The 27527-nt window shown below is 51.4% G+C and overlaps 1 protein-coding gene across 47 annotated transcripts in view; it reads left to right on the forward strand.

The window, feature by feature from the left end:
- Positions 1–27527, forward strand: part of BMAL1 (basic helix-loop-helix ARNT like 1) — a 103521-nt gene that overhangs the window by 33201 nt on the left and 42793 nt on the right. For 11 of the 47 annotated variants that reach the window (XM_070624356.1, XM_070624354.1, XM_070624344.1 and 8 more), the window contains exon 3: positions 13502–13598. The exons of 30 other annotated variants lie outside the window; for them this stretch is intronic. The gene's annotated coding sequence lies outside the window, so the exon portion shown is untranslated. The remainder of the gene's footprint in view (positions 1–13501; positions 13599–27527) is intronic. 6 more of the 47 variants (XM_070624325.1, XM_070624347.1, XM_070624323.1 and 3 more) reach the window with 1 other exon arrangement.

Below are 27527 nucleotides of genomic sequence, written 5' to 3' on the forward strand. Positions count from 1 at the left end.
GCCCAAGGCTGCAGGGATTTGAACCCGGGTCTGTCTGACCCCCGGTTTATGCTGCCCCCGTTCTCTCCCACCGGAGTCTGCACTTTCTCCTCCTGCTTATGTAGAAGGACCAGAGACAGATTGAGCTCTACAGGTTAAACATTCAGAGCCCGTAGTGGGTATTTCCATTTCTGAGGAGTCTGTGAAAAGGGTGGAAGAAGTGTGGGATCTTTGGAAGAGACGAACCAAACTTCACACGCTTTAACTGTTTGCCCAGCTAAAATTTTCCTATGGTTGGAGAAGGTGGCAGCCTCGGGCTTGGAAAGGAAATATCACTAGAAGGCGTGACTGTCCGATTCCAGGCCTAGCTCTATGCGAGTTATAATCTACTTTTTGTTTAAATCCTCGGTATTTCTCTCTGTCACTTCCAACTCCAAGCTCTGAGGGCAGGTCCTGCGTTGTCTTGTTCACGCCCACACCCCCAGCGTTAGTGCGGGGTTGGGCAGGTAGCATGTGCTCACTGAAGATGTGTTGCTTCTGATACGCCAGACAACTTGGGACAAGGTGTTGACTCTCCGTGTGCCAAGCACTGCGGTCACAGAGGTGAGACAGGGCGAGTTCTCTGTCCTCAGGAGGCAGACATTCTAGGACGGAGGGGAGACAGAGTAGATGTGTCACGTAAGGTCAGGCAGGCCTGAGAATGCTCTCCAGTTCAATAGCAGGAGAGAAGGAGGTAGAGGGCAATTGGGGCGGACAGTTTAGTTAGGGTCATCGGAAGGCCTCACCCAGCAATGAAGCAGGACAGTGACGCTGTCGGGAGGAAAAAAGTCATAATAATGTTCTTTGAGGTGACTACAGACATGTCAGCTGAGCCGTCAACACTTGGTTTTAATTCTTTTGCTTGGCCATGGTTGCTAACACCCAGCTCACTGCTGCTCCGTCTTGGGCCTCCTGTCTCTGGCGGTGCTGAGCGCTCCCTTCCTCTCCTGGGTCTGTGCTTACCCTGCTGTCTGGCCTGCGTCTCCTGGTTGCCCTCCAGCCTCCCGGATCGCTGCCTGCTTTGTGGTTCTCTCTTCTATGTCTTTAGCTTAGTAAGCTTTTACTTGGTGCCTTTGCGTCAGCCCAAGTATTCTGGCTGCGTGAGCTCATCCCCTGCTCTCCCGGAGCCTGAAGTCCCCCAGATCCAAGCATCCAGCCTGGAACCTCCTCCCAGCCCGCTGCCCCTCGAGCACCTGAAACCATCCCTGCCCTGGTGCCATGTCTGTCTGCCTGTGTTGCTTGCCTCGAGTGGGACCCCACCCCTCAGTTATGTCTACTGCAGGAGTCCGTCCCATCGGTTACCAGCCCTGAAGAGCCCATCTTCCAATTTGTCAGCTTACTCCCTTCTTCTCCTGCCCCTCTCCTGTGTTTAGGACTCATCATTTGGATTTTTTTAACAGCCTCTTCCTTGGTCTTCCGCTGTCCGTCTTGGTCCTCCCTCATTCCACCCCGACACTCCTATGAGCATGATGTTTCTAACTCACACATCTCATCACGGCTGTCTTCTGCTTAAAAGCCCCCGAGGGCTCCTCATTGCTTCTAGAATAAAACCTCAGCCCCTTCAGCCGCCTGCGGTCTTTTCATAATCTGGCCTTGGGCCACCTTCCTCGTTAACCTCTTCCCTAACCCACCTTCTACCCGCAGCCCAGCCTCCCAATGGCCTTCACCTCTTGGCGGCTTTGTCAGTGCTGGGCCCTCTCCTGGGAATGACCCACCCCTCCTCCCCATTTCGGGAACTCAGCTCCAGATTCCGCCCTCCTGGACACCTTCCTTCCCCACCCTGTCCCTTTCTGTGACCTGCAGATGACCTTCCTCCTGGCTCCCAGAGCACCCTCATTTCTCTCTCTCCCCAAGCACTTGTCAGCATAACTGTTCATTTACTATCTGTTGTGCTCAGTAAACTGAGCTCCTTCAGGTTGGGGACAGTACACACACACACACACACACACACACACACACACACACACAGTCTCTGGGTTCTCAGTGCCAGCACAATGCACCTGGCTCAGGAATTGTTTGTTGAAAGAGTGAGAATAGCAAAGTCTGTTTCTGCAGCCAGACAACAGATTTATAATATGATCAAATGCATTTGAAATTGGTTCATTGGCCATTGAGTTTGGTGGGGCCACCCCTCTTCTAGGTTGTTCTGGGCTTGGGTTTGTGGCTGTCTCTTGTGTCTTCCAGCATACTGAGGCCTCGGAAATATGACTTCTCTATATTCTTAGCCTCTGACTTTTTTTTTAAAACTGCTGTTGTTGATGGGATAGTAATAGCAATTCAAAAAGAAAAGTAATCCATCAAGGAATGCCCAGGAGGGAGGTCCACCCAGCTTCATCCTGGATGAATCCCAAATTTTCTAAATTAGCCAAAATAATAATTCTTGCTAATAGCTGACAGCTTCCCCCTCACCCCCCATAGTCCAGTTGAGGATGCTTTTCTGGCTGGTGGGGGGAGGATAGCTAGTGGTTCTTTATGGAAGTTCCCAAGAGCATCTTTATCTTCATTTGGAACCTTGTCAAGTCCTCAGTGAATACTGACAAGTCGCAAATTGAACAAGGTTCTGACCCCAGGTCAGTGCCAGGTTGATGTCCGTATTCCCCGTGGGAGCTGGCGTGGTGCACCAAGGTGGTAGCCAATACATTCTCATGTTTTCGTTTGGGACCTTTGGCTCAAGGCTTGTTGCATCTTCTTCACTTCCCAGTTCTGCCACAGAACTGGGAAATTGTGTTGACAATGCAGCTTTTATTTGAGGGCTCACAGTAATCTGGGCAGGCCTCCTAGAAGAAGAAGCCATTCTCAGCACAGAGGTGACCTGTGGACCAGGGTGCTCCAGCGGGCACCCGGGACTGCGTTCCTTGCCTGGAAATACTTATGATGCTGCTTCCCTTTCAGGGACTTTCCGTAAGCCCTTCCCTCGGCACGGAATGCATTTTCTTTCTGGATTGCCTGGTTCGTGTCTCTTCACCCTTCAGATCTCAGCTCCTCTGCCTCTTCTTGGGAGGCCTTCTCTGACCTCCCTGATAAGAAGCCGGGGTCTTACCATCCCCTTTACCATTATTATTACCTACTGCTTGTTGATTACACGCTGTGTGGCAGGCACTGTCAACCTGCTTGCTGGGTAACCACGTAGGTTTGGGGCCTCAGTGGGTGTTGGCTGGAGTAAGTGTTATCATTATTATCCCAGAGATACTGTTTGAGGAAACCGAGGCCCAGATCCACTGAGGACATGCGAGCAGGGGCTTGCCCCCAGGTGCCTGACTGGGTTTGTGCCCACCCATTCTTCCGTCGTCCACGGGCCCCCCTGCCGCACGTCCCAGCAGTCCACGCTCCCGCTCATTCTCAGCCCTCATCAGAGGCCGTTTTACATTTATTTGTGTGGTCGTAGATTAATGCATGTGTGTTCTCCCTGCTGGGCAGCCCTGTCAGCCCCACAATGGCAGGAGCCTGGCCTCTGATCCTTGACACAGAGTTGACTGACAGCCTGCTGGACTGCCCAGGCAGCCACTAGCCTGCTTTTCTCCTTGCCCCGTACATTACAGGAGTCTGGGCTGCGAACGTAAATGGAAATCCCCTGGGGCCCCCCACGTTTTAGCCTGCACCCTCAGCTCTGTTTCCATGTCAGAGCCGGCTGTGCTGAGGCAGTGTCTATGCCTCTGCCGCTCCCTTTGTCCTTTTTCCACCTTGCGAACCCCTCCTCACCCTCCTGTAAGGAAGTGGACCCCTCTTTCCTCCCAGGACAGGGCCAGCGCCCTTCCTCGGCACCTCTGGACCTGCACACACTCTCAGGACGGCTCTAACCTCCACGGGTCATCACCACCCGTGTGCCCACCCTCCTGGTCCTTCCGAGCCCCCGGGAACAGCCCTGGTGTGGTCTCGGGCAAGGTGGTACCTTATGTAGTCAGGGCCAGGGGGGTCTACAGACGGGTGTAAGGGAGGACAGAGTTATTACCTTAAGATCAGCCGCTCTATGATGCAGTTTTTGTGCTTGTGCCTGTGCTGGAGAGTGTGTATGGGGGTTGTGTGTGTTTCTTGCTTGATGTTTTTACTTGCATAATTTATCCTTGTGCACATTAGAGTCCATGTCTCCCTCTCTCAGGGGTCTAATGTAGGGCTTTGAGTAATGGATATTTCACAGCTCTTGGCTAAGTCGATGTTTCCTCTTCTCTCAAGCCGAGGGCGCCGCCCCTTCCCCCCATCTCCTACTTCGATACCTTGGCGACCATTTCACAGAGTTGTTGTGACTCAGAGGACCCTCTTCCTAGACCCCGTTCAGAGAGCAGTGGTGTGAAAGCCTGTCTAGACTCCTGCAAGCTGGGCAGGGGGCCGGGCCGCTCTGCTGTGGCCGATGGCAGGGAAGCCGGGTCCCCCAGGGGCCCCTCACTGGGCCTCCAGGGCCCTCTAGGGCCAGGCTGGCTAAGCTCCGAGTGACTCATCCTGGTCTTGAGTGGGGAAAAGTAAAAATAAAAAAATGGCTTCTGCCCAAGTGGGGAAAGTGGGCACGGGGGAGGAGCAGCAGGAGGACGGTGGCCACGCCTTAGGTCTGTGCGCTGGCAGCAGGCTGAGGTTGGCTTAAAATGCAGATGGCCTCCAGGACAACGCCGCCTTCACGGGACACTGACACGCTGGTCTCAGGTGTGGAGGCAGAGCCGCTGCAGAATGTCAGCTTTGCGCCTACTCGAGGTCCGACTGGAGACAAGCCACCCGAGCTCCCTAAGCCTCAGTTTCCTTGCCTGTAGAATGGGATGGTGGTAACAGTAGTCACCTTGAATGAGGTTCTTTAAGGGGGAGATGAAACATGCCAAGCGCTGTACCTGGATGCAGAAAACGCCCAATGTCTGTTTGCATTGTTGCTGTTTCTAAAAAGCAGTGTTGTTCATCATAGCTGTCAGAAGACTTTGGACAAGATACAAAGTCTAAACTGCGCAGTGAAAGGCTGCGAGCTGTCATGAGACGCTGTATGAGAAAAGCCCTTGGTGAATTGCAGCTGATGTGCAGGCATGATTATTAGCACAAAAATGTCAGTTACTGTTTTGGCTTTAGAAAAAATGAGCACAATTTGATGATGTTGAATCTAAGTTCTTGTTTTTGTTTCTTGTTTTGGAGGCAGATTTGTTAGACAGGCCTTAATTGGAATCTCGCCCAGAGGCTGCGTGACCCACACTGGTGACCCGGGTGCCAAAGGCTGGCATAGCACTTGGCACAGAGGACCCTTTCTGGAGCTGTTATTATTTTAAATCTTTTACAAGAAACATTTAATACACAGTAGTATAGTAAGTTCTCGTAGGTTCGTTGACAGTGAATTGTGGGAATTTGCTCTGGACCCAAGAAATTCTCACTCTTAGAGTTTTATGCCTAGCATAGCTGAATAAATTTAAACAGTTTGTTCAGAATTTGATTATAGATAACTACCATTGTTTTCTCACGTAGGTTAGAAATATTTTCTTAATATCAGCTGCTTGACTCTCTTGTGTTTATCTCCGTTCCATACCATTTCCTGACTTTCTCCTATCCTTCCAAAAATAAAAATTGAACAAAATTTACCGGTTTGGAAAAATGTAGGTACTTTCAGGTAGAGGTTGAGAGCTCTTTACTCACTGGCTGCATCTGGCCAACAGCTGTATTTTGTCAGTGCTCCCAGTGTTTTAAAACTTTTTAATCAGTGGCTAACATTTAAAAATTGGTAGATACTGACCAGAAGTCGGGATTTCTAGCTCTTCATGAAAAACGGAAGATCTGGCTGCGGTGGGTCTTTATCCCCTCCCCTCGTGGTGATGCTGCAGAGTGGGGTCCCCCTTCCAGGGTCTGCTTCTCCAGTTGGCTGGGCCCTGCCCAGCTGCTCGCCTTTACACGGCCTGTGGGTAATTGAGTTTGTAGTCTCTGCTAACCCTAACCCGCACCTCTTAGGCACTGTGCGTCAATTTACAATTATTTTCATTAGCAACTTTGCTCATAGATAGGAAGATTATTTCATCGCTAAGTTGTCATTTTTGTGATAATCCAAGTGGCTCTAGTGTTTTTTCAGGCTCTGTGGGATTAATAGAGTCACCTTCTCTCCTCCCTGGGGGATTTCCTCGTTAACCGCTTTTGTCTTCAGCAAGAGACTTATAAGTCAACAGAAAATGTTGGATACTGCAGGATATAAATTTTGATTGCCCCTGTTTAAGCGAGGTTGAAAACATGTGGACTGTTTTAATTCAGTAATTTATGATGTTGTAAATTTGAACAGTTAATGACGCTTAATCTTTTTATTAGCCATCTTGTTGAAATAGTTGTAAGTTGGCAGAGTCCTTCTTGAAACAGGTGATGAGTTTGAGATTCTCAGTCCTGGAGACCATCCCCATCTGTCATCTCTCCTTAGGCAGCCCACAACCCCTTCCAGCCAGTGAGCACACAGGTCTGGTGGCCGCAGGCAGAGCTGGGAGAGGCGGTGCTGTGTCCCACAGTGGTTACTGTGGGGGAGTCCTTGCAAACACTGAAACTCTTAAAATTGTGATTTCTCTATGAGCTTTTTGTATTTGCTGAGGAAGATTGGCCCTGAGCTGACATCTGTTACCAATCTTCCTCTTTTTGCTTGAGGAAGATTGGCCCTGAGCTAACATGTGTGCCAGTCTTCCTCTAATTTGTATGTGGGACACTGCCACAACAAGGCTTGGTAAGCACTGTATATGTCCGCACTCGGGATTTGAACCTGTGAACCCTGGGCCACCGAAGTGGAGTGCGTGAACTTAACCACTGCACCACCAGGCCAGCCCTCTATGAGCTTTTAAAATCTGTTTTTTGTTTCTGTCATGATGAAAGAGTGTACTTTTGTAACAAATTCAGACAACCCTGAAATGCATCAACATAAAGGAAGAAAGTCTTGCGTGAACCCCATGCCCAATCTTCCCCAAAGACTGGCACTTCTGAGACTTTGTTGGGTGTAATCCTGGACTTTTCCATTTGCTTGTGTCCCCCCACCCCCAAAATGCACATTTTTACTTTTGTTTTGTAAAAATGGAATCTTTCTCTGCATACTGTTCTGCAGCTTCCCTTTTTTTAAAAAAAATTATTTTATTAAGGTCTTGTTGCCTTATAACATTGTGTCAGTGTCAGGTGTACATTATTATTTATCAGTTTCTGTATAGACTGCATCGTGCTCACCACCAATAGTCTAGTTTTCATCCTTCACCATACACATGTGCCCCTTTACCCTTTCACCTTGGTAACCACTGATCTGTTCTCCCTATCTGTGTGTTTCTTTGTTTGTTTATCTTCCACGTATGAGTGAGATCATACAGCATTTGTCTTTCTCTGTCTGACTTATTTCACTTAGCGTAATCCTCTCAAGGTCCATCCTTGTTGTCGCAAATGGCAAGATTTCATCATTTTTTATGGCTGAGTGGTATTCCATTGTATACATATATATGCACCACGTCTTCTTTATCCATTCGTCCATTGATGGACACTTGGGTTGCTTCCATGTCTTGACTGTTGTGAATAACGTGCAGCTTTCCTTTTTATAGCCAACTGACAATTATTATGGTTATCTTTTTGAGTCTATACGTACAAATGAATGTACCTTGTTATTTCTATCATGCTGTGGATGCATTGTAAGCTTATTTAATCATTACAGTATTGGAAATCACCCAGTTGTTTCTGATCCTTGCCATTGCCACCATGGCTGCTGTGGAAATTGTTGCACGCTCCCATGAACTTTTGCATGAGATTTTCTATGGTATAGATGCTGAGAAGTAGGACTTTCGGTTTAAATAGTTTGCCATATAAAATTTGAATCAATATTGCCTAATTGCCCTCCAAAAAGGCTGTACCAATTCACGCTCCTCCCAAGAGTATCCAATAATAGCTCCAATAACCCAGTTTTTGCTTAAACATGTATAAGAAAAGTAGACTTTAGAAACTCGCAAATATGCCATCGAAATGACACGTTTGGCTTAAACGTTCAATATATGTAAGTCTATAGATTTAATTAAATGATTTTCATATCTTGATTTTGGATGGTTACTACCCTGCAAGGTGACAAAAATGTTCCCCAGCTATTGTAGTGGTTGAATTATTAAATATTTACGTAAGGATTTCCGTTGTGCAGGGTCGCCTTTGGGAGAATCACAGCCAAGTCACAGCTTCCTTTTCCACGGCTCGACCAGGGCTGCGGAGCACTCAGCCTGGAGGCTGGGTCACTGTTTAGACGGGCTGCCCAGGGAGTGGCAGGCCTTAGGCCCAAGAGGCCTGGGGAATGGGAGACAGCAGGTGATGAGGAGACACCCGAGGGCTCCCAGGACACCCTTTGCATCTGAACGCCATTTTCCATTGACAGGTTCTTCCCAGGTGTTTTTTCTCAGAGCATCCCTACGACCTCCCGTCCCTATTTGTTTCTGGGGACACTCAGGCTCAAAGAATTTCTGGCTTGTTGATGTCGCACAGCTGGTAAGGGGCCATGCCTTGGACACAGGTGTCCTGACTCCACATGTGGGGGAGTCAGACCCCTGTGAGGCTGAGGCAGAGCTTTTTGCCTACAGCACAGCATGGAAGTTTCCTTTACTCAGCTGGCGGTGGAGAAAGCGGAGGGAAGTGACATTCCCAAACTTCCTGTGGTCACTTGTCCACAGCGCTCTCCTAGAAGTGCTAGCATTTACGGTCATGTTCTCGGATGTGTCCTGAGCATTTGGGAAGGATCCGTGAGTTCTTGGCCAGGGGCCTTCACTGATCACACGAGGTTGAGCCCAGCCGATCCAGGAGCTTTCTCCCTCTCCTTAGAAGGGACAGGTCTCAGGAGGGCTCAGCCCCCGCCTGCTGACTGCGGGTGGAATTTTGAATCCGTCTTCTCCAGAGGCCTCCTCGCTGCCTCTCTGACTGGCGCCTGGCTTTGCTAACAGGTTAGCTGTATCGGCCAAAGCTCCGTGGCACTAACCTGAGTTAGGAGCCTGCAGGTGGATTTGATGCCCAGACCACTGACCCTTCCCGGATGCCCTCAGCTTCTTTAGACCCATGCAGGGTGGTCTGGTTTAATGCAAACAAGGATCTGGAGTTGGATAGTCCTGGGTTCAAATCCTGTCCTCATTGCTTTTACTAGCGGGGTGAACATTTGGCTGTTGACCGCCCCTCTCTGAGCCTCAGTATCCCCTCCTACAAAATGGGCATAATAATTCTCTCAGAGAGGCATTTTGAGGAATATGTGAATTAGGATTTGAAAGGTGCCTCTCAGATGTTCAGCACAGAATAGACACTTCGTCAGTGTGAGAGAGAACACTCTCCTCCGGGGATGCTCCAGACTAGTGGCTGCTGGCTGGTGATTGCGGAGCCAGGGGAAGGCCACCACCTGAACCCCAAGATGAATCATGCACAACGTGTGCTCTTGGGAGCTCACTGTTGTAGTGGAGCCCAGTGAGCAGAGACAGTGTCATGTGGGCCATAAGAATCAATTAATAGAGGAAAGATTAATTAACATCCAGGTGGGGTGGGATGCAAGAAGTCATCAAGCAAGTAGGGTATTGAAGGTTGAATAGGAGCTTGACAGAGACGATAAGGCCATATGTAATTAATAGGCAGCTGTATCCATTAGCGATAAAGTGATATTGTTTTTTATGTATAAATGTTAACTTCTCTTGACTCTTAACCAGTACACTGATATATTCAAATTCCCTTTCCCTTTTCCTCTCATTCCACCTCTCCTTCTCCCCACCCTATGTTAAGACACTCATCCACTAAAAATTTCTTAAAGAATTTCTTTATGCTTTAGTCAGTCCTCAGAGGATGACTCTGCCTCACTCTGCTGAGTTTTGATGAGAGCTGTGGGGTAGCTGTTTTTTTTCCCTTCCTTTTTTCTACAGTATGAGTGAGTTCTTTTGCTTTCTCAGCAATGAACATGCTCCCAGCCATTGGATGTTACTGCGTCACTCCTGTACCCCAGGGGCCTCTGTCATCCCATGTCATCACCAGAACAGCTCTGTGGGACAGCAACTCTTGATTCTTTTTTACAGATGAGGAAACTGAGGCTGGGGAAGGTTAATATACTGAGCATTACACAAGTGGGGTTGCCACAGTTCAACTCTGGGCTTCTCATCGCTGTCCCCTGCCGACCTGCTCAGGGCCTTGCGCACAGTAGGTGGACGAGCTGGAATTGTGCTGCCGGTTCTGTAACTACGCAGTGTGGTGAGTGTCCTCACTGAGCTTCCCACCAGAAGCACGCAGCAGTGATAACTAACATAATACGCACTTTCCCACTCCTCTCCCTTTTATCTCTGAGGTGCTCGTAAGCAGATCGGTTAGACTGTTAAATTTTTTGTGCTGTCTCTGCCCTTTAAGGAATCTGTGACAGAGAGCAGGGGCCCGAGAGCCCAGCCTGGGCGTCCGAGACCAAGAGTCCGGCGCCGGCTCTGCTGGTGACTCCTCAGTAACAGTGGTGAACCACATCCTCTCTCCAGAACCACATCGCCTCGGTGCAGGCTGGGGCGCAGGTGGTTCCCAAGGATGCTGCCCGCGTGTGACCTCCCACGATAGAGTGAGGCTGCGGAGTGTGCTAGAAGGAACCCAGGTGATGGTTCAGGAAGCCCTGAGTGTGAATCCCGGCTCCTGTACTTCCCAGCTCTGTGACCTTGGGCAAATCACCTAACCTCTCTGATACTTTTTGTCTGCATCTGTGGAAGGGCAAATAGGACCTGCTTCCAGGCTCACCCTCAGGATTCCAGGAGACCCTGGAAACAAGGTCGCTCTCCTTCCCTCTGTCTCCCACTCCCCAGGGCCTTGGTTTTGGACTCGCCAGCCTTCTCTGCAGCGGAGCCCAAAACGCCTGGCTCGGCTGCAGTGTTTGTTTTCCCCGGAGCAGCCCAGGATGCTCCGCCCTTAGATTTCGTGAAGCTCTTTTGTGTCGTGGAGAAACTCCTCAGAGGAAGAAAGCGTCGACCCGTTGGGCCTTGTTAGCACTCCAGGGACGGGGCTCAGGCCCTCCGTCTCCCCTTGCAGACGGCGGCTGGGATGGGAGCCCGTGCGCAGGCTCCTATTCTTTTGCGCCTCTTTGCAGAGAACACCATTCGTGTACCCAGTGTTTGCCACGCCCAGGCCTGGTGTTGGGGGGTGGCTGCAGAGAGGCCCAGACGTACAGTCACTGCCTCCGAGAGCTCACAGGGACGAAGGGTGCAGACAGACGGTGGGACACGTGGGCTGTGCCGTGGGCAAGGCACGGAACAGGGTGCCGTGGGAGAAACGAGGACCAGGCGGCTCTCTCTTGGGGAGTCAGGAGGGGCCTCACAGACGAGACGAGTCGGAGTCGACACTGCAGAAGTCAGGAGGAGCGTTCCAGGCAGGAGGAGCCATAGGGCGGAGGCCCGAGCCGTGGAGGAGGTGACACCTGGGTGCGTGTCTGGAACGGGGGCCAAGAGCTGGGGCCTGAGTGGCCGGGTCCTGGTCGTCATCTGTACACTGAGGACCCCGGACCTCCCTCCCGAGCTGCCAGCTCACATGCTCACTCAGCATCCACGCTTTGACGTGCAGTGGGTCTCCTAGACCCAGCATCACTAAACAGACGTCTGGATTCTTTTTTTTTTTAAAAAAAGCAAGACCTCCCTGCCCCTCTCCCATCTGCCCGTATTACGTGGCCCCACCATTTACCTGGATGCCCAGGCCCACAATCTAGGCCTCGTCTTTGATCTTCTCCTGCCCTCGCTCCTCACAGCGTCTGTTTGCCATTCTTGACAGCTACCGCTCTGTCAGAGTAGGTCCTGAAAGCCACCGCTCTTCTCTACCCTCCTCCAGACGTTCTCATCTCTCGGCAGGTCTCCCTGCTTCCGCTCTGCCCCCACTGCTGTCAGTCTTCCACACAGAGTGACCTTTTAGAAGGTAAATAAGATCATGTCACTTCCCTGCTCAAAACTCCGCTGGCCTCCTAGCCTCCTGGGAAAAGTATCTACACTGCTAGCCACAGCCTGCCAACCCCTCCTACTTCTCTGGTCTCACCTCTTAGGACTCTCCCCTTTGCTCCCTACTTTCCAGCCACTGCGTCTTTCTTGCTGTTCCTCTTTCTTGCCTCAGGACCTTTGCACTTGCTGTTTACTATCAGGATCGCTCTTCCTGACATCTTTGCCTGGCTCACCTTCACTCCATTTTGCTCTCTCTTTGGGTGGTCTTGCACCCATCTGAGATGGTAGAGGGTCTGTCCCACCCCATCACTCTGACCTCTTACCCTGTTTTATTTTTCTTCATTGGCACTCATCACTCCCAGACTTTATGTTATGTATTTATTTATCTTCTTTATGGTTTGTCTTACCCAGAATGTAAACCTGTGAGGACGGGTCTTTGTCTTACCTCTCTCATCCACCACTCTGTCTCTAGGGCCTAAAACAGAGCCTGGCACACAGTAGGTGATCATCACACATTAGGTGGGTGAGTGAAAAAATGAATGAATTCATGCAAGTGAAGACTTGGGTGTTTATTCCGTAGGCAGTGCAAATCCAGTAGACATCTTTCAGGAGGTGAGTGACGTGGTCAGCAGCTTTATTTTAGAAAGCCAGCTGGTGGCAATGTGGGGGCCGGACTGTAGGAGGAGGCAGGAGAGCTAGTTTAGAGGCTGTTAAAATGGTCCAGGGAAGTGATGCTGAGCCCCGTGTTGAGCTGTGGGGATGGAGAAGAGGGGACCGATGACAGGATGTGAAGACCTTTGAGTATCTTTGGTTCCTATCGGGTAACTTGGTGTGGGGATTCTTTTATAAGAAAAACAGGAGGGGATGAGCTGGTCTGGGCAGAGGCATGGCGAAAACCTCCGTGATGTTTTTTTCCCAAGCAAATATCAGCCCCAGGATGCACGTCCTCTGCCAGGCTGTTGGTCCTCCAGGCAGCGACTCTGCTCCTTTGTAGACTCCCCCATTCCGTCTAGCAGTGTGGTCCAGATGGTGGCCTCAGTGCCTCTCGCTGTTCTTCCTGCACACGGGTCCTTCCTCTTCACACTACCTGCCACACTAAGTCATTGGTTCTTTCTTGCAATGGGTACATTTCTCCATATTTGACTCCAAAAGAGACTGGCTCTAACAAACTCCCCTTTTTTTTTAGAGTACCTGGTTCTGCCCAGATTCCAGGTGGAGTTCACTGAAAACTCAGGGGTTCAGCGTCTCCCTTACCACAGACATGCTCAGGAACTCTCGTCCTCCCTCAGGGGTCAGGGGTCAGCCTGACAGCAGGTACCCATTCCTAGCCGGGGCGTCACCGTGCCGTCTGGTACTGCCTCTTGAGAATGTTCTCCTTGGGCTTGAACGATGCCTTCTTCCAGAACCCCCGGTCACCTCCAAGTCTTGATGAAAAGACTTTCATCTCTGAGTAAACACATTCTGTCTTGCTGAGGTGTCCCCTCTCTGTCCCTAACCGAGAGTATGTCATCCCGGGCTCTTAAGCCTTGGTCCCAAGTTCCCTTCCTGTTTGTGGAGCCCTGTGAAGTGAAATGCGGCACCATCTGTACAGCCAGATGCTCACCTCCCACACCTCCCTCTCTCTTCCAAAGGTCCTGATGTCATAGGAATAACGTGAATAGCTACCCCGTGGAGCTTCCTGTGTGCCAGGTACTGTGTTAAGCGCTTCCCATGCTACCACCCTGCAGGGTAAGTGTTATTATCCTTCTCCAGGTGAGGAAGCTGAAGCCTGGCAGTGCAGTGGAGCTTAGTGTTAAGAGTATGGGCCTAGGGTCCAACAGACCAGGGTTTGAATCCCAACCAGCTGTGGATCTCAGGCATGCAACGTAATCTCTTTAACCTTCTTTCTCAGATCTAGAAAATGGAGATAATATAGGGTACTAGGGTTGCTGTGAAATTAAATGAAATAACATACGTGATTTCATAAGTACATAAGTACTTGCTTTATTGCATGCCAGACAGTGTGCCATCAGTAAACAATAGCTCTGCACGTAGATACTGTTGTCAGCAGTATCATCATTACCGCCTCAAGGCCACACTGCTAGTATGGAGGCGGGACCAGGATTTGAACTTAGGCCTGCCTGGCTCTGAAGCCCGTGTTCTTTCTCCTGTCCCACACTGTTGCTCCCAAGTTTATCTTGCCTAAGACTTTCTGGTCCCTAAGTTTGCGTTCTTGGTCTTCCTGGCTGTGCCATTTGTTTCCTGCTGGGCAGTGGGCTCAAGCTAAGGCTCACAGTTCCTTGGTCCCTTCTAGCCAGTGACCTCCTTTCAGTCATTGACTGAGCAGTCCCCGCTGGCTGGGGTGTCCAGGCAGGAGCTTAGGCAGTTTTCCCCAACTGTCAATGTCACCTTGTCTACCATGAAAGCCAGGGAGGCGTCCCGTATAGTTGTGTGTGTTGGCAGATTGTCCAAAGGACAGGAGCAGCACCAGAAAGGCCTGGTGGGTGTTCCTGTCTTTTGGGGTCACAGATCCTTTGTGAAGCTGGTGAAATCTATGGGGCTCTCTCCAGAAAAATGCGCATGACAGATGCTCACAAGCCCAACATTTTTCATGAGACATTATCCCTGAAGCCCACCCAGGGATCCCAGCTGAGAAATTCAGATCTGGAAGGTTAGCTTACATGTGCGTTTGTCATCCTGCCCCTCCTCATTCACAACCACAGAGTTTTCTGTTTCGGTAGGATGTTGGTATTTGAAGGTTGTTGGGCCATCCTGGTAGCACTGGAAATACCTATTTTCTTTATACTATTTGCCATTTTCGTTTCTTCCCCATACTAGAGAAATGCATCCACCCACTAGAACTGGCCTGGCCGTGTTGCTCGGACTGACCTGCTGATTTGCACGTAAATTCAAGCCGTAGTCCGCATCTAGCAGACAGCCTGGGGAGGTTTTTTGGCCTCAGTGATCAGACTCATGGGAGTTTTATTGTGATTTATAGATCATAAAGGTGCATAAGCTTAGCTTCAGCAGGGTTTAGAGTTCTAAATTCAGGTAAATGTAAATCTCTACTTTGCAATTTAAAAATTTTTGGAATTTCAGTCTTAAAGAGTATGCCTTTTTCCTTCTTTTTTTTTCCTTCCAGTTTTCAAGGTATGGGTCTGGGAGAAGGCAGATTCCAAGTACTTAACTCCCCAGTCTTCTAACTCACTTGTAGCCCCTCCTTGGGACCTTTCCAGGGAACCATGGAGTCAGCCTGCTGTTTCTAACAGCGACAGGAACCATGGATGTCGCTGCCGATGGCCACCCCGCTCTCTGCCTGGCCTTTGGGGTCCCACAGAAAGATGGAAGGAACCTTCCATAAGGGAGGCCCGAGAACCCTCCCTCCCGCTCTGACTGCTGTGCCAGCGCCCCCTACAGATGGACGTGGCACGTGGATTCGGGGCGCGGGAGCTGAATCCACGATGTATCAGATCATTTGATATAAAGCTCTTCCTGATGTGTAGTTTTTCCTCTAAAGTTTTTCTTCTTTGCTTTTTCTAAATGCTAAAAGCAACCAATGCTCATTTCAAAGCCAAGATCAGAACTCTTTGCGCCTGGCTTGGAGTTCCAGCTCCATCAACTTACTAGATTTGTACCCTGGGAAAAACACGCACCCTCTCTGAGCCTTGATTTCTTGTTGTGCTGGAGAGATAGTAATTTCACCTCGTGACATTGCTGTGAGGACTGAGGGAGCTCGGTACCTGGAATGCACTTCCAGAGGTTTGGCATGGATTCCTCTACTCAATGAATATTTATTAAGCACCTACTGAGGGCCAGTCACTGTTCTACTTGCTCTGGAAACACTCAGGAACAAGACAGAGAAGGCCTCTGCTCTCATGATGCTCAATTCTAATCAGAGGAGACACAAAGCAACAAGGTCGTTTCAGAAGTTAAGAAATTAGAACTCACAGGTGGTGTGCAAGTGACAGGAACGGCCCCTTTCGATTGGACGGCTGAGGAGATGGCCTCTCTGAGGAGACATAGCACTTTGTGACCTCTAGGTCCCAAGTTTCCCAAGACATCCTGCTTTTAACAATCCTCCTCCCAAGCAGAGGTCCCAGTTTCGAGTTTGGAGAATCTGACTGAGTAGCCATCGGTTCCCTTTTGAGTGGTCGTTGTTCACTAGCCGGCCCCCCAGCAGAGGCTGAGCTCCTGGGCCTGGAGAGCGCTCGCCGGGAGCCGTTGTTGAGTGGGGGGCCTTCGGGGTAGGAGGCGGTGATTAGTTTCTAGCCAGAGCCCATTTTGCTCCACGACTGCGTTGAGCTTTCTGGTTCCTATGTCCGGAGCTGGAAGTTAATTTCTCTTCTGGCGAGACCGTGGCCCTCTGCAGCCTCCTGATTCTCTGCACAGTTCTTTAAGGGCTTGTTGAGGCCCGGCCAGAGCACTCCCAGTGCCTGCGTTGCCCATTGAACCACAGAGCAGGCAGGCGACACCTGATGCCAAGCGCATCGCCCCTGCGAGGTACAGTATGGACTTTAAATGCCTTGCTGCATCTGGCGACAGTGACCCAAACCGATGAGCGAGGGAAGCCGGCGAGCAGAAGGGCGGGCTGCCTCTGACTCACCTGTCATGTTCACAGCTGACCTACTTTGGTTTGACCTTGATTTGCTCAGTGCAATTAAAGACACTGTCGGGAATGCACTTCTGCTGCCTGACTTAAGTCCAACATGTGACAGCCCAGGATCTCATACACACACATGACCCAGGCAGATGGACGGACGGACAGGCAGTTAGGTTTCCACTTACCTCTGAATTGTAATTCGATCACAAGGAAAGGGCTTAATTTCAAGAACACGGAGCAATTATTTGAGGCTGGATACGATGCCAAGGCAGCAGGCTTTGATTCTTTGCTACAGGGCAGCTTAATCAGGAAATGGCCTAGATGGCCGCCTTTCAAGTAGGTCCTTGCAGTAGCCTGGCAACTGGCACGGGGTCGTAATGGGAGAATTTGGCTCTGCATGTCTGTGGGTGTTTACAGGGCACTGCGGGGCACGGCTTCTTTTATTTATAGAATGTTGTGAGCAACAAGCAGCAGAAGGCTGAAAAGCCACTCAATCTCGATTTATTTTTAACAAATTCCATTTTTCCCCTCATCCCAGAAAGAGAACTGAGTTATTAAAAAACAGTAAAAAATACATCATCGCAGAGCGTGCCATATCTAATTATGGGGTTGCCAGCATCGGCCTGCAGCCACATTTTAAGGGCTTTGTAAATCAACCATCCATTCAATCTGTGAACTTATATGACTCCTATTCTTCATTTAGATGTAGAGCGAAATTATTGGCAAGTGAGAGCTGATCAGAAAAAGTCCCACACTGTCTAAATTAAGAGATGAAAGGTATAAATATAGAATATTGTACTTATGTTCTCAAAGGGAGATAATATCCCCCTTTGTTGTCCATTAAACTTGGCCATACAGCGTCCATCCCAGACCACTGACTGTCCGCTTTGGGGTTTCTCACTCATCACAGTGGTGGATCTTAGCTGCTCGGAGGAGCTGTGTTGTCATATCTCGCTGAGCCCACCCTGAGGCTGTTTCCCACGTAGTCATGAGAAGACAGCAGTGTGCTGCTGTGGGGCCTGTGTGCTCGTAGCGCGTTAGAGCTGGAGGAGTCTTCAGAGACCCTCTAGTTCAAGTACGTCTTACTAGAGTTGGGGAAGTGAGGCCCAGAGAGGAGGGACTTGCCCAGGGCCCCATAGCAAGTGATGACAGAGCTGGCCTGTGGCCACGGGCTCTGCGCTTTTCTCTGACAGCGCCCTGCTGTGCCAAGCTCTGAGCAGTGAATTCAACAGATCTGATTTCTGCCCTTCAGGGTTCACAATCTCAGACAGACAGACATCAAGACAGTTGAATAATCCCCATATGCCTGAGTAGACCAAGGTTTGTGTGGGCAGCAAACCAGCTAGTTGAGTGGGGGCGAGAGGGAAGGCAGGGAAGCTTGGAAGCTGTGTATTTTGAAACCAAGGCCCAGGTAAAATCGGTTGTTCTCTGACCCGCTTGGGAAGGGCTTTACAGACGCTGGCAAGTTTCTAATGGAAAAAGGTGCCACACGCTTGCCGAGTGTTGGGGGAGGGAAGGTATTGTGCCATGGTGGGTGCCAGTGGAGATAAATATTGCAGCCTTGGGAGGAGCCCTGGGAATGGATCATTGAGGAGGTTTCATGGGAATACCAAAGGGAGTGAAGGGCTGGGGCGCAGCGCAGGCCAGGGCTGTGTGGTCCTGAGTCCCGTGGAGTGCTCCACCCTCTCCTGGGATGGTGTGTGGGCGGCATGAGTGCTGCCCTTCCCGTCCTCTGGCCCCCAGGTAGAAAAGCAATACCTGGTCATGTGGTCTTTCTTCTAACCCTCAGAATCTTCTTTGCACAGTAGTCTGGGCAGCCAGTATCAATGGACTAGAGCCGGCATGTGAGCTGGGACCTGTCTCTTTCTTGCCCTGGGCTAATGCCTGGCTCTGTGCCTGGGCCAGAGTGGGCTCTGGGTGTTAGTTCTCTTTCTGAGGCTGGGAGCGGGCAGAGAGACCCAGGGAAAACTTTATGGGGAAGGTTGGACTGTGCAAGCTTCTGGGGAAGTCAACTCTTGGCAATGCTAGAAGGCAAGGGTTTTAGAAGACATGAGTAGGCCAGGAGGGGGTGACCCAGGCCTAAATTAAGGCCATAGCAGTCAGCACAGAGTGGCCAAGAGGGAGAGGAGCGGTTACAGAGCAGGAAGAAGCAGTGGGAGTTAGCTACAGACAGCTGACCGGAGGGTGAAGGACAGTGATGTTCTGGGCCGTGAACCTACAGCTGCCAAGGAGGCTCATGGGGAGGGAGGGATCAGGGCCGTGGCAGATGCAGCAGCCTGGGAGCCCGCGTTGCTCAGGCTGGGGTCTTCGGATTATCGAGTACATTCTCTCTGAGAAGAGATGGTCCGTCTTCCTGTCCAGTGAGTTCCTGGCCACCCTGGACAGTGGTTCTCAAACATGTTGCCAGGTGGCAAAGAATGAAGTCAGTACATAGCATGTTCTCAGCATCACCTCCATAAATTTTTTTTCTCAATCTTTTGATACCTACTGCTACTTACCTGCTTTTGAGTTCTGCGAGTTGAGACATGTAAATTAGCAGGAAATAGGTGATGAGCTTAAGTTTGAGAATTTTGTATTTTTTCTTGGATTTGTATTGTAGTTTTAATATAGTCTAAGAATGTTTTTATTGATAAAATAGTTTCTAGTGTTAAAACGCTTTTTCATTTTTATGGTTTCTAAAGGCACTGATTTTTCATGATGGGGGCACCTCCTGGGTCTCCACCTCTGAACCAGTTTTCAGGGAGCAGATTCTCCCCTTTCTCTCACTTGTTTTCCTACCCCTGGCCCTTGCCCTGTGTCCCAGCCTCTTTTCCTGTGTGTGGCTCAGCCCAGGAGACCAGTGAACCCAGGTGAGGGGTGTGTGTCAGTAACTGGTTCGGTGGTAAAGAACATTAAAAGCCTCGCCTGAGAGGAGGTTGGGAAGTTGCCTGTGAGCTGGGATGACCCCCAGACTTCCTGTCCCAGGCACTGCCCGGGGAGACAGCCGACCTGGCCACTTCATATTGCGTGCCCCCAGATGACAGTGGCATTAGTAATTGATGCTGTTTTAAATTCTCCAGAGTAAGAAAATGGTGTTGTTTGGTTACCACGGCCCTGTCATCTCACACTTTCACTGAATTACTGTGCCAGGCACCCAGTGGGCATTCAAGAAATGCTTTTGGTTCATTGAGCTGTTGCTGGCCACAGCCACCTCTGCCACCACCACCATACGGTGTTCTGAGAGCATTAAGTGAAAGTCCTGAAGGTTGTGTATGTTAAGTCTGGTCCAGAGTCCATCCTGCTGCCTCTGGGCAGGTCAGCTGCACCCCGGCTATCAGCACTTGTTGGCTCTTATCAGAGAGACAGAGTGGTCCAGGGGGCAGGGGCATGAGGCGTCACTTTCTCTGGCCACTGTGCTGCAGGAAAATCCCATCTGTACTCGTGAAGACAGGCAGGTCCCTGGCCCCCTCGGGCACCACACCCCAGGCATCCCGCTTCCCCTTTACGGACATGTATGCCTGGTAGGAAATCCTTTATTCGAATCCAAACCTACTTCGTGGCGCTGTTTCCCCAGTGACCAGTTCTACCCTTGGTAGCCACGCAGAACAAAGGTGGGTGGGCGAGGCGGGATTCACTTTCCAGGTCTGGAAGCCATGCTCACGGGCCCCCTCCCTCCCTTTCCCCACCGGCTCATCTCCTCCAGTGCCTTCAACCATCCTTTCCACGGTATGGCTGTTGGTGTTAGTGTTCACAAGAGGTGGATGTGAATCAAGCATTTACCGTGTGCCAGGCACTGTGCCCAGCTCCCTACATGCACTGTCTCGTTGACTTCTTGCAGCCGCCCTGTGAGGTGGGTATTGCCAGCGTCCTCCTTGTACCAGTGAGGAGACTGAGGACACACGCCCAGTCTCGTCCGGAGTCGCACATGGAGCGGCCCAGGGGAGGTTTGGAGCCCGCCGTCTGGCCCTGAGCCTTGCCTCCTGGCTGCGGGGCTGTCACAGCTCAGGGCCTCAGCGCCTAAAGCAAGCCCGTGGCGCACTAGACCGGGGCTGGCCCCACCTTCACTTGTTTTGCAAGAAATCCTGAGTTGAACCGTGTTCTGTGAAGCCTCCTCAGTTGGTTTTGACAGAGCAGACTGCCGGTCTGGCCTTGCACCGGCGCCCACACACGGGCTCGTCCCAGCTCTGCCGGGCCGGCAGGCCTTGTGGAGCCTTGGGTTTGGGTCAGGGTGACAGAGGTGGCTGTTAGTCTTTTCCTTTCCTGACCACGAAGTCTGATGCAGTAGGTTTCTTGTCAAAGGCTTCGTCGTGGCTTTGTGGCCAGCAGGCAGAGGGAGGAAGGTGCCTGGGAACTGCAAGGCGGACACCTCTTCAAGTGCCTATGCCGTATTTGGTCCACAGCACAGCCCCAGCGCCCACAGCTGGGAGGCCAGGGGCCAAACGCACCCTTTCCCGAAATGCCTCAATCAGGAGGGGCTTTTGAGGTGAGGGGAGGGAGGGAGAAGGGGTCAGGTTGGGGCCATCGGACCTGGGCTGAGTGTGGCCCGGCCCCTCGCTACCTGGGTAACTGTGTGCCAGTCACAAAGGTCTCGGTTTCCTCTTCTGAAAGATGGAAATGACACTTTTAACGGCATTTTAAATAATGTATTAAATAATAACAATGTTAGTATTGAATAATAATATATTTGAACAGTCTTTTCGTGGGGATGTTTTGAGGGTTAGATGAGCAGAGGCAGATGCGCTGTGAGGCTGCGGTGACTGTCGGGGAGTGGTCCCCAGCCCTGACACCTCCACGTTGGACAACCAAGCCCTCGTTCACTGTCCAGCCCTTCCCGCCTTCGTGGCCTGGGTGCGGCCCCTCAGCGGCCTGCCGTCGTGTGGAGTGCGGGGTGGGGCTGTGGAGGCCTGGGCCGTCCTAGGCAGGAACAGCCCCAGGGCCCAGCCTGGCAGTTGTGCTGGTCATCGTGCTCTGACCCCTGGCAGCTCAGGCCAGGCTCGCCCAGGAGTCGGGGGCAGACGATCTGTGGCATCGTCAGGAGTCCGCTTCCTGTGCTCGGGGTCAGCGGCCCTGGGCTTTCCTGGTCCAGGCCCTGGCCGCACCCTGGCTGAGCCAGAAGGATGGAGAGGCTGGATTGAACCATCTTTCTTGGTTGCTTTTCAGGTGGAGTGCATCCCAGATACTGTTTCCTAGAGATTTAAGCAGCAAAGTGAGGGACCTGGTCCCCCAGGTTTAGGCCCAGAGACCTGGAGGGAAAGCAGCTCAAAGCAAAAGAAAAAGGACTGGATAGAGTCAATCCTATCACTACCAGAAATAGGGCCCTGAGCAGGGAGCTCACCTCCCTGAACTGTAGTGTCTGTCTGAAACCTGGGGACTAAGCCCTGAGGTTGCTGGGAGGATGGGACGAGATCCTCCACGGGCGTGGCCAAGGGCACCTAGTGCAATGTCCTGCAGTGAATAAATATGAATATTAGAATATGAATTTCCTTTCTCCTCCGCTGTCTACTCCTTTTCTAGTCCTGACTACTGCTGATTTTCTGTGTGTCTTTGGGGAAAGATCTTAACCTCTCCTTGCCCCTTCTCTTTGTGGGAGAGAGCTGAGCCACCTGCTGGTTCTGACTGGGTACGTGGAGCCCCCTATGAGACACCTTGGGAATGTGTGGGGCGGTTGGCTGTCCTGATGATGGGGGCGGGGTTTTCACTGGGGGCAGCCGGGATGCCAGATGTAACAAGTGGAGAACGAAGGGTTGTGACACCATCATCCCGCACAGCTTCCTAAAGTTGAGTGGGCATTCATGTAGGTGAAACCCTGTATATAGTTGTCTGAGCCTGGAATCTGGCTCCATTTTACACATAAACACAAATGCTTTTTGCATGTTTTTAATATACACTGCATTTTCCAGGAACACAACCACCAAGTCTATGAGGTTTGCCTATTTGCTGTATATAGATACAAGCATCTCCTTATCTTCCGTCGCCTCTTCTGGAGTCCCTGTGCCTGACATTTGCATATTGATGGGCCTGTTATCTTATTTTAACTAACTTTATTTCCTTTGTTTGTATTACAGTGAGGGTATTACGTTGATTGTTTGTGAAATTATGTGTTGGTAGGTTATATTACTTACAAATTTCATTTCAAGAGAGTGAAAGGAATGTTAAAAATAATTGTATTGAATCTTTGAGTATGCGAGAGGGAGTGTGTGTGTTTCTCAGTTTATAAATTAGCTGGAGAAACCTTAGGATAGACTTGAAATAAAAAGAAATGGTTTTATTTCTCTTAGAAATGTCCTTTTACATAAGGATATGTAATAGAAGTCAGAATTTTTAACTGCATCCATTGACAGAGAAATAAGGTGTTTTGATGTTTCCCCTGTTCGTTTTAGAAAAGCATAAGCTTAAAGAGTCTGAAACAGTTTTTATTATCCTCTTTTTTCATCTTTACCACCTCTGTTTTTTGTACCCCTCCCACCTGTACATATATATTTTTTTACATCCATGTGCAGATTTTTACAGAAAGGAAAACCAGCCGAGCTCCCTGCTCTTTTCCCAGTTTGTTTGGGTGGTTTTGTGGCGTCTGCCTGCGTGGATGAATTGTGTGAATTACCTGTTCGTATTCTGTACTGATTTTTCCACGGAGGTGTGTGGCTTTTATTGATTTCTAGGAGGTTTCATTTTCGTTTTGTTGAATTCGGAAAGGATAAGACCCCTTCACCTGTCACGAGCTGGGAGTCCGGCAGACCTGGGTTGGCGTCCGCGCTCTCCCGCGCTCGCGAGCTGAGGACCCGCAGGCAGTTTCCTGGACTCCGAGGACTGGTTCCTTCTTCCTTGAGAACGCAGTGGAACAGCACTGCCTGGCGCAAAAGAAAAGCCTTGCGTGTGGTTTCCGCTGCTCCAGCTTTTGCGTTGTTATTTTTGTTGTGATTCCTGCACTGAGCATGTTCTCAGAGACAGTACCCCAGGCTCTACGGCTTGTGCTTCTTCAGTTCCTTAGACATGGAACACTCGCTCGCTGCAACCAGAGCTCAGAAAAACGAAACTGAAATCACTGCAGGATTTTTTTTTTATTCCTCGAGTAGGAAAGAGACAGAAGAAAGAAAACAAGCTGATTCCGTTTCAGTTAAGAGAGGAACACGCAGGGTCGTTCCTGGGGTCAGGACACGCTCAGGGGGTCCTCTTAGATCTGGGGCCCTGTGGAAGGCCTCAGGCTGCGTCCTAGCATGAAATCGTCTCCTCACACCGTGCTAGCCAGGGCAGGCGAGGGGACAAGGGCGTTTCAGAAAGGTGTCCAGTCCGTCAGAGTTGAAACAGAAAGGGTCATCTGTTAACTCTGAGTTAACCAGTTAAACACCTGCCATTCCCCCGGCCTCCAGTTGTTCATGTCCTTGTTGCCGGTTTGGCATCTTCGCCCTGTGGGAGGGAGGCGGGTGGGTGGGCACGTCCCTACTTGGGACGGAGCTTTTGCTTTTTTTTTGCTGAGTCACTGAACCAACAGAGCATGTGCAGAGTCCTGACTCTAGAGTGGGGCACATCGGGGTTCTGTCCATGTTCCCCCATCCCAGCTGTGTGATCTTGGACAGCTTGCTGCACCTCTCTGAGGCTCAGGGCCATCTTCTACATGATGTTGATAATAATGCGTTGTGAGGACCAAACAAGCTGTGTAAGGGCCAGCACCGTCCTTGGCACGTTGGATGCTCAGTAAATGGGAGGTCCACACTGCTCCAGAAAGGCAGGGCATGGGTATACAGACCGCAGTGTAGCCTGTGATGCAACTCAGACAGCTCATAGGCGCCTTTCCTCCAGCTGTCACACAGGCTTGCCGCCTGGCAAGTGGAGCTTGGGTTGGATTTTCACCCCCAGTTGCCCCCTTGGCTGGGGGCCTTTGTGCCCTTCACAGACTGGCTGTCACCCCTCACATCAGAAAAACAGTCAGGAAATCCCGTTGGCTGTTCCTTCAGAGTATACCAGGAATCAGCAGCCGCCCATCACCCACCACGGCCACTCAGCCCCGACTCCGCGGCCGCCTTGCATCCCGTCCATCAGTGCAGCCCGCCTGAAGAACGTCTAGAATTCAGCCGCCTCCCAGCCCCTCATCTCCTGAGACCAGTCTGCTCCTGAGACCAGGGCTGAGCTGGCCATCTCTCCAGACTGTTGTCGTCGTCTCCTTCCTGGCCTCCCTGTGCTCCCTTTGCCCACCACCCCTCCCACACACACACTCATGCACACGCTCCTGCCACCGCCCGCACACACACACAGTCCCCCACGACCACATGTACACAGTCCCCCCCACAGGATCCATCCTCCCCCTAGTCCTTCTCAACATGGCAGCCAGACTTAAACCCTCAGTGGGATCCTGCCACTTCCCATTTCACTCCGAGTCAAAGCTAAGGCCCTTGCAGGGGTCTGCCAGGCCCCCTGTGGTCCCTCCCCACCCTACTCCAGTCATTGGTCCTCTAACATCCGTGGCTCCACCACAGCCCTGTGCACTGGCTCTTCTCGGCCTGGAAGGCTCCTTGCTCGACCCCTCATCTCCTCACATCTTGACCACCTTCACCTCCAGTGCTCCTCCTGCCCCGTCTCTGGCTTGTCTCCCCAGCGCTTACCACCAGCCAGCATAATTTCCTTGTTTATCTCCTTCGCTTGCCTTCCTCAGCAGAACGTATACAGATGGGGACAAGGATCTTTGTCTCCCCAGCCCCAGCCCTGCCGTGGAGAACAGTGCCTGGCACTTGGATGCCCTCAGTAAATATTTGTTGAAAGATTAATGAGTGATTGTGGGCAGCACACTAACAGTGTCTTCATTATTACAAAATTGTCCCGAATTGAAATTTGCCACATGCAATTCGTGGTGGAAATTTACTCGAACTACCAGTTCTTTCACTGTAGAAATTACCTGGCATATACGGGTATTCAGTAAATTGTGTGGGTGGATTGCTTTAGGGCTTTGGGGCTGCGGTCGCCATCTGAGGCCTCCTTACCCGTCAGCCAAAACCTATGGTAGGTGGGACATAGGGGGGCCTCTCCTCCCTGTGCCCCAAAGACCTCCTAGCCAGGTGTCTCTGTATCACCCCAGAGGCCCTGGTGCAGCCCAGCCCTGGGCAGCGGCTGTCCGCCTGCTGGCTTCCCCTTCTCCTGGGGTCTCCATCTCTGTAGGGAAGTCAGTGTCCTTTTTTCGCCGTCTCATCGTCCCGCAGCTCCAGAGTTCTGTGATTGTCACCCATTGACTTAACTTTCTCCTTAGCCTATTCCCTGCTTTCTGTAGGAGCAGTGACTTCTCCATGGTTTAGTTTCGTTGACTGTAAAATGAAGGAATTGGACTCTTAAAATACCACTCACCTTTCAAATTCTTGTGAGTCCTCAGTGCTTCCTGCTGCAGAGTGCTGACCTCTGGGATGTCTCCGCCCCTCCCGGGTCCCTCTCTCCAGCCTTTCCCGTTGCCTTGCTGACTCCCTCCTGGTCCCAAGAGCTCACTGTCCTGCATCTCCTCGACTTTGAGTTCTTCGTGCCCACTGCCGGCGCCCTGCGTGTTCTGCCTCACCGTTCCTGAGCGCCTGCACCTTGAGCTCTCCCGTCCGATGTACTTTCTCGGACATCAGTGCTGACCTTTCCACAGCCTCTGCCCCTACTCCTCCGCCCACGCGAGGCCGGCTGTTTCAGTAGCCACAGGTACCCCGCCTTTCACATGTTGGGCTCGTTCAGTCTGTGAGCAGGAATCCTCCTCATCCTACAGGGAGGAAGCCACAGCTCCCAGAGGTCACGTTGCTGGCACAGGACACACAGCTAGTCAGTGGCGGAGCTGGGATTTGAACCCAGGCTGTGGGCTCCAGGGGGCCCTGCACTGACCACTACCCTGGCCACGTCTCTTCACGCCCATCCTCTCTTATCCTTTTGTCTACACCCGCTGCCCTGCGCCAAGGTGAGCATCCCGGCTCTCCCACTGCTCCTGGTTGCAGGGGTATGGGGAGACCACAGGCCTGGGCAGTGGCTCTGCTACTTTGCACCCCCTGCACCCATTCCCACCGTCTCAGGGCCCCCACACCTGGCTGTTGGCCCTGCTCTCTGCCATGGCGACAAGGTGAAGGCCACTCCGTGTGCCATCCCGCAGTGTCCCTGTTGTCTTCTGCTCAGGATTCTGCCCATTTTCTGTCCTCCTCTCAGCCCTCCCCACATCCTCAAAGAAGGCATATACCCCTTTTCCTCTCTGAGCCTCAGCCCTCCTCGGATCCGCCTGCTGCCTTTCTCAGCCTGCCTCCATCCACGGCCCAACCAGCCACTCAGGGCTCCTGTCAGGCCGCCCATCTTTAGCTCTGCTCTCCCTCCCACCAGCATCCTTCCCTTTACCACCAACAGCAGCCGTGCATCCTTTTGTTTCCTGTAGAACAAGGTGCAGGTGTTTTCCAGAACTTACTTCAACTTCAGGCAGTAAGCTTTCTTGTGGAAAGAGTGTTCTCCCCCTGAGTCTTTAGGGCCAGGCTCTCTTCTCTTATTCTGTAGCATTAAAAAAAAAAAAGAAAAGAAGAAGGAAGAAGAAAGGAAAAAAGAAAAAGAGAAAAACCAAACAGGATCCAGTCTGATATGTCTTTGGTTAATGAACACGACTCATTGATCCTTCTTGCTGTGGGGGCCAAGGGGTCGTCCCCCGTGCCATCTTTGAATGCAGGGGCGTGTCAAAGCTGAGGGCCCGGAGGAGACTCTGCCCTCGGGAGGCTGCCTCCCAGAGCTGACGTGGCAGAGCAGACAGGCTGTGGCAGACACAGAGCATAGCCGCCCCCCACGATGTTGAGCATCTTTTCCGTGTCAGGCCCTGTGCTGGGTACTGGGGTGCAGAGGAGTACAAGGCCTGCACCTTGGGGAGAGGCAGCACCTGTGAGCTCCCTTGGCAGCTTCAGATTCCATTGTCGTCCTCCAGGCAATGCAGAGTACCCAGATCCAGGCTGGAGGGAAAACCCTTGGGGCAGAGTCTGGGGAGTGGGCTGCATGCACGTGGGTGCTGCAGACAACACGGGTGCTGAGAGGCAGGGCAGCCTGAGGCAGAGGTCACGTACTGGGCAGAGGAAGTGGCCAGAGACCACTCTGGGAAGAAGTCAGCCGGGGACCTCCGCCTC

Source organism: Equus przewalskii, chromosome 6 (genome assembly GCF_037783145.1).
Source record: "Equus przewalskii isolate Varuska chromosome 6, EquPr2, whole genome shotgun sequence".
NCBI lineage: Eukaryota > Metazoa > Chordata > Mammalia > Perissodactyla > Equidae > Equus > Equus przewalskii.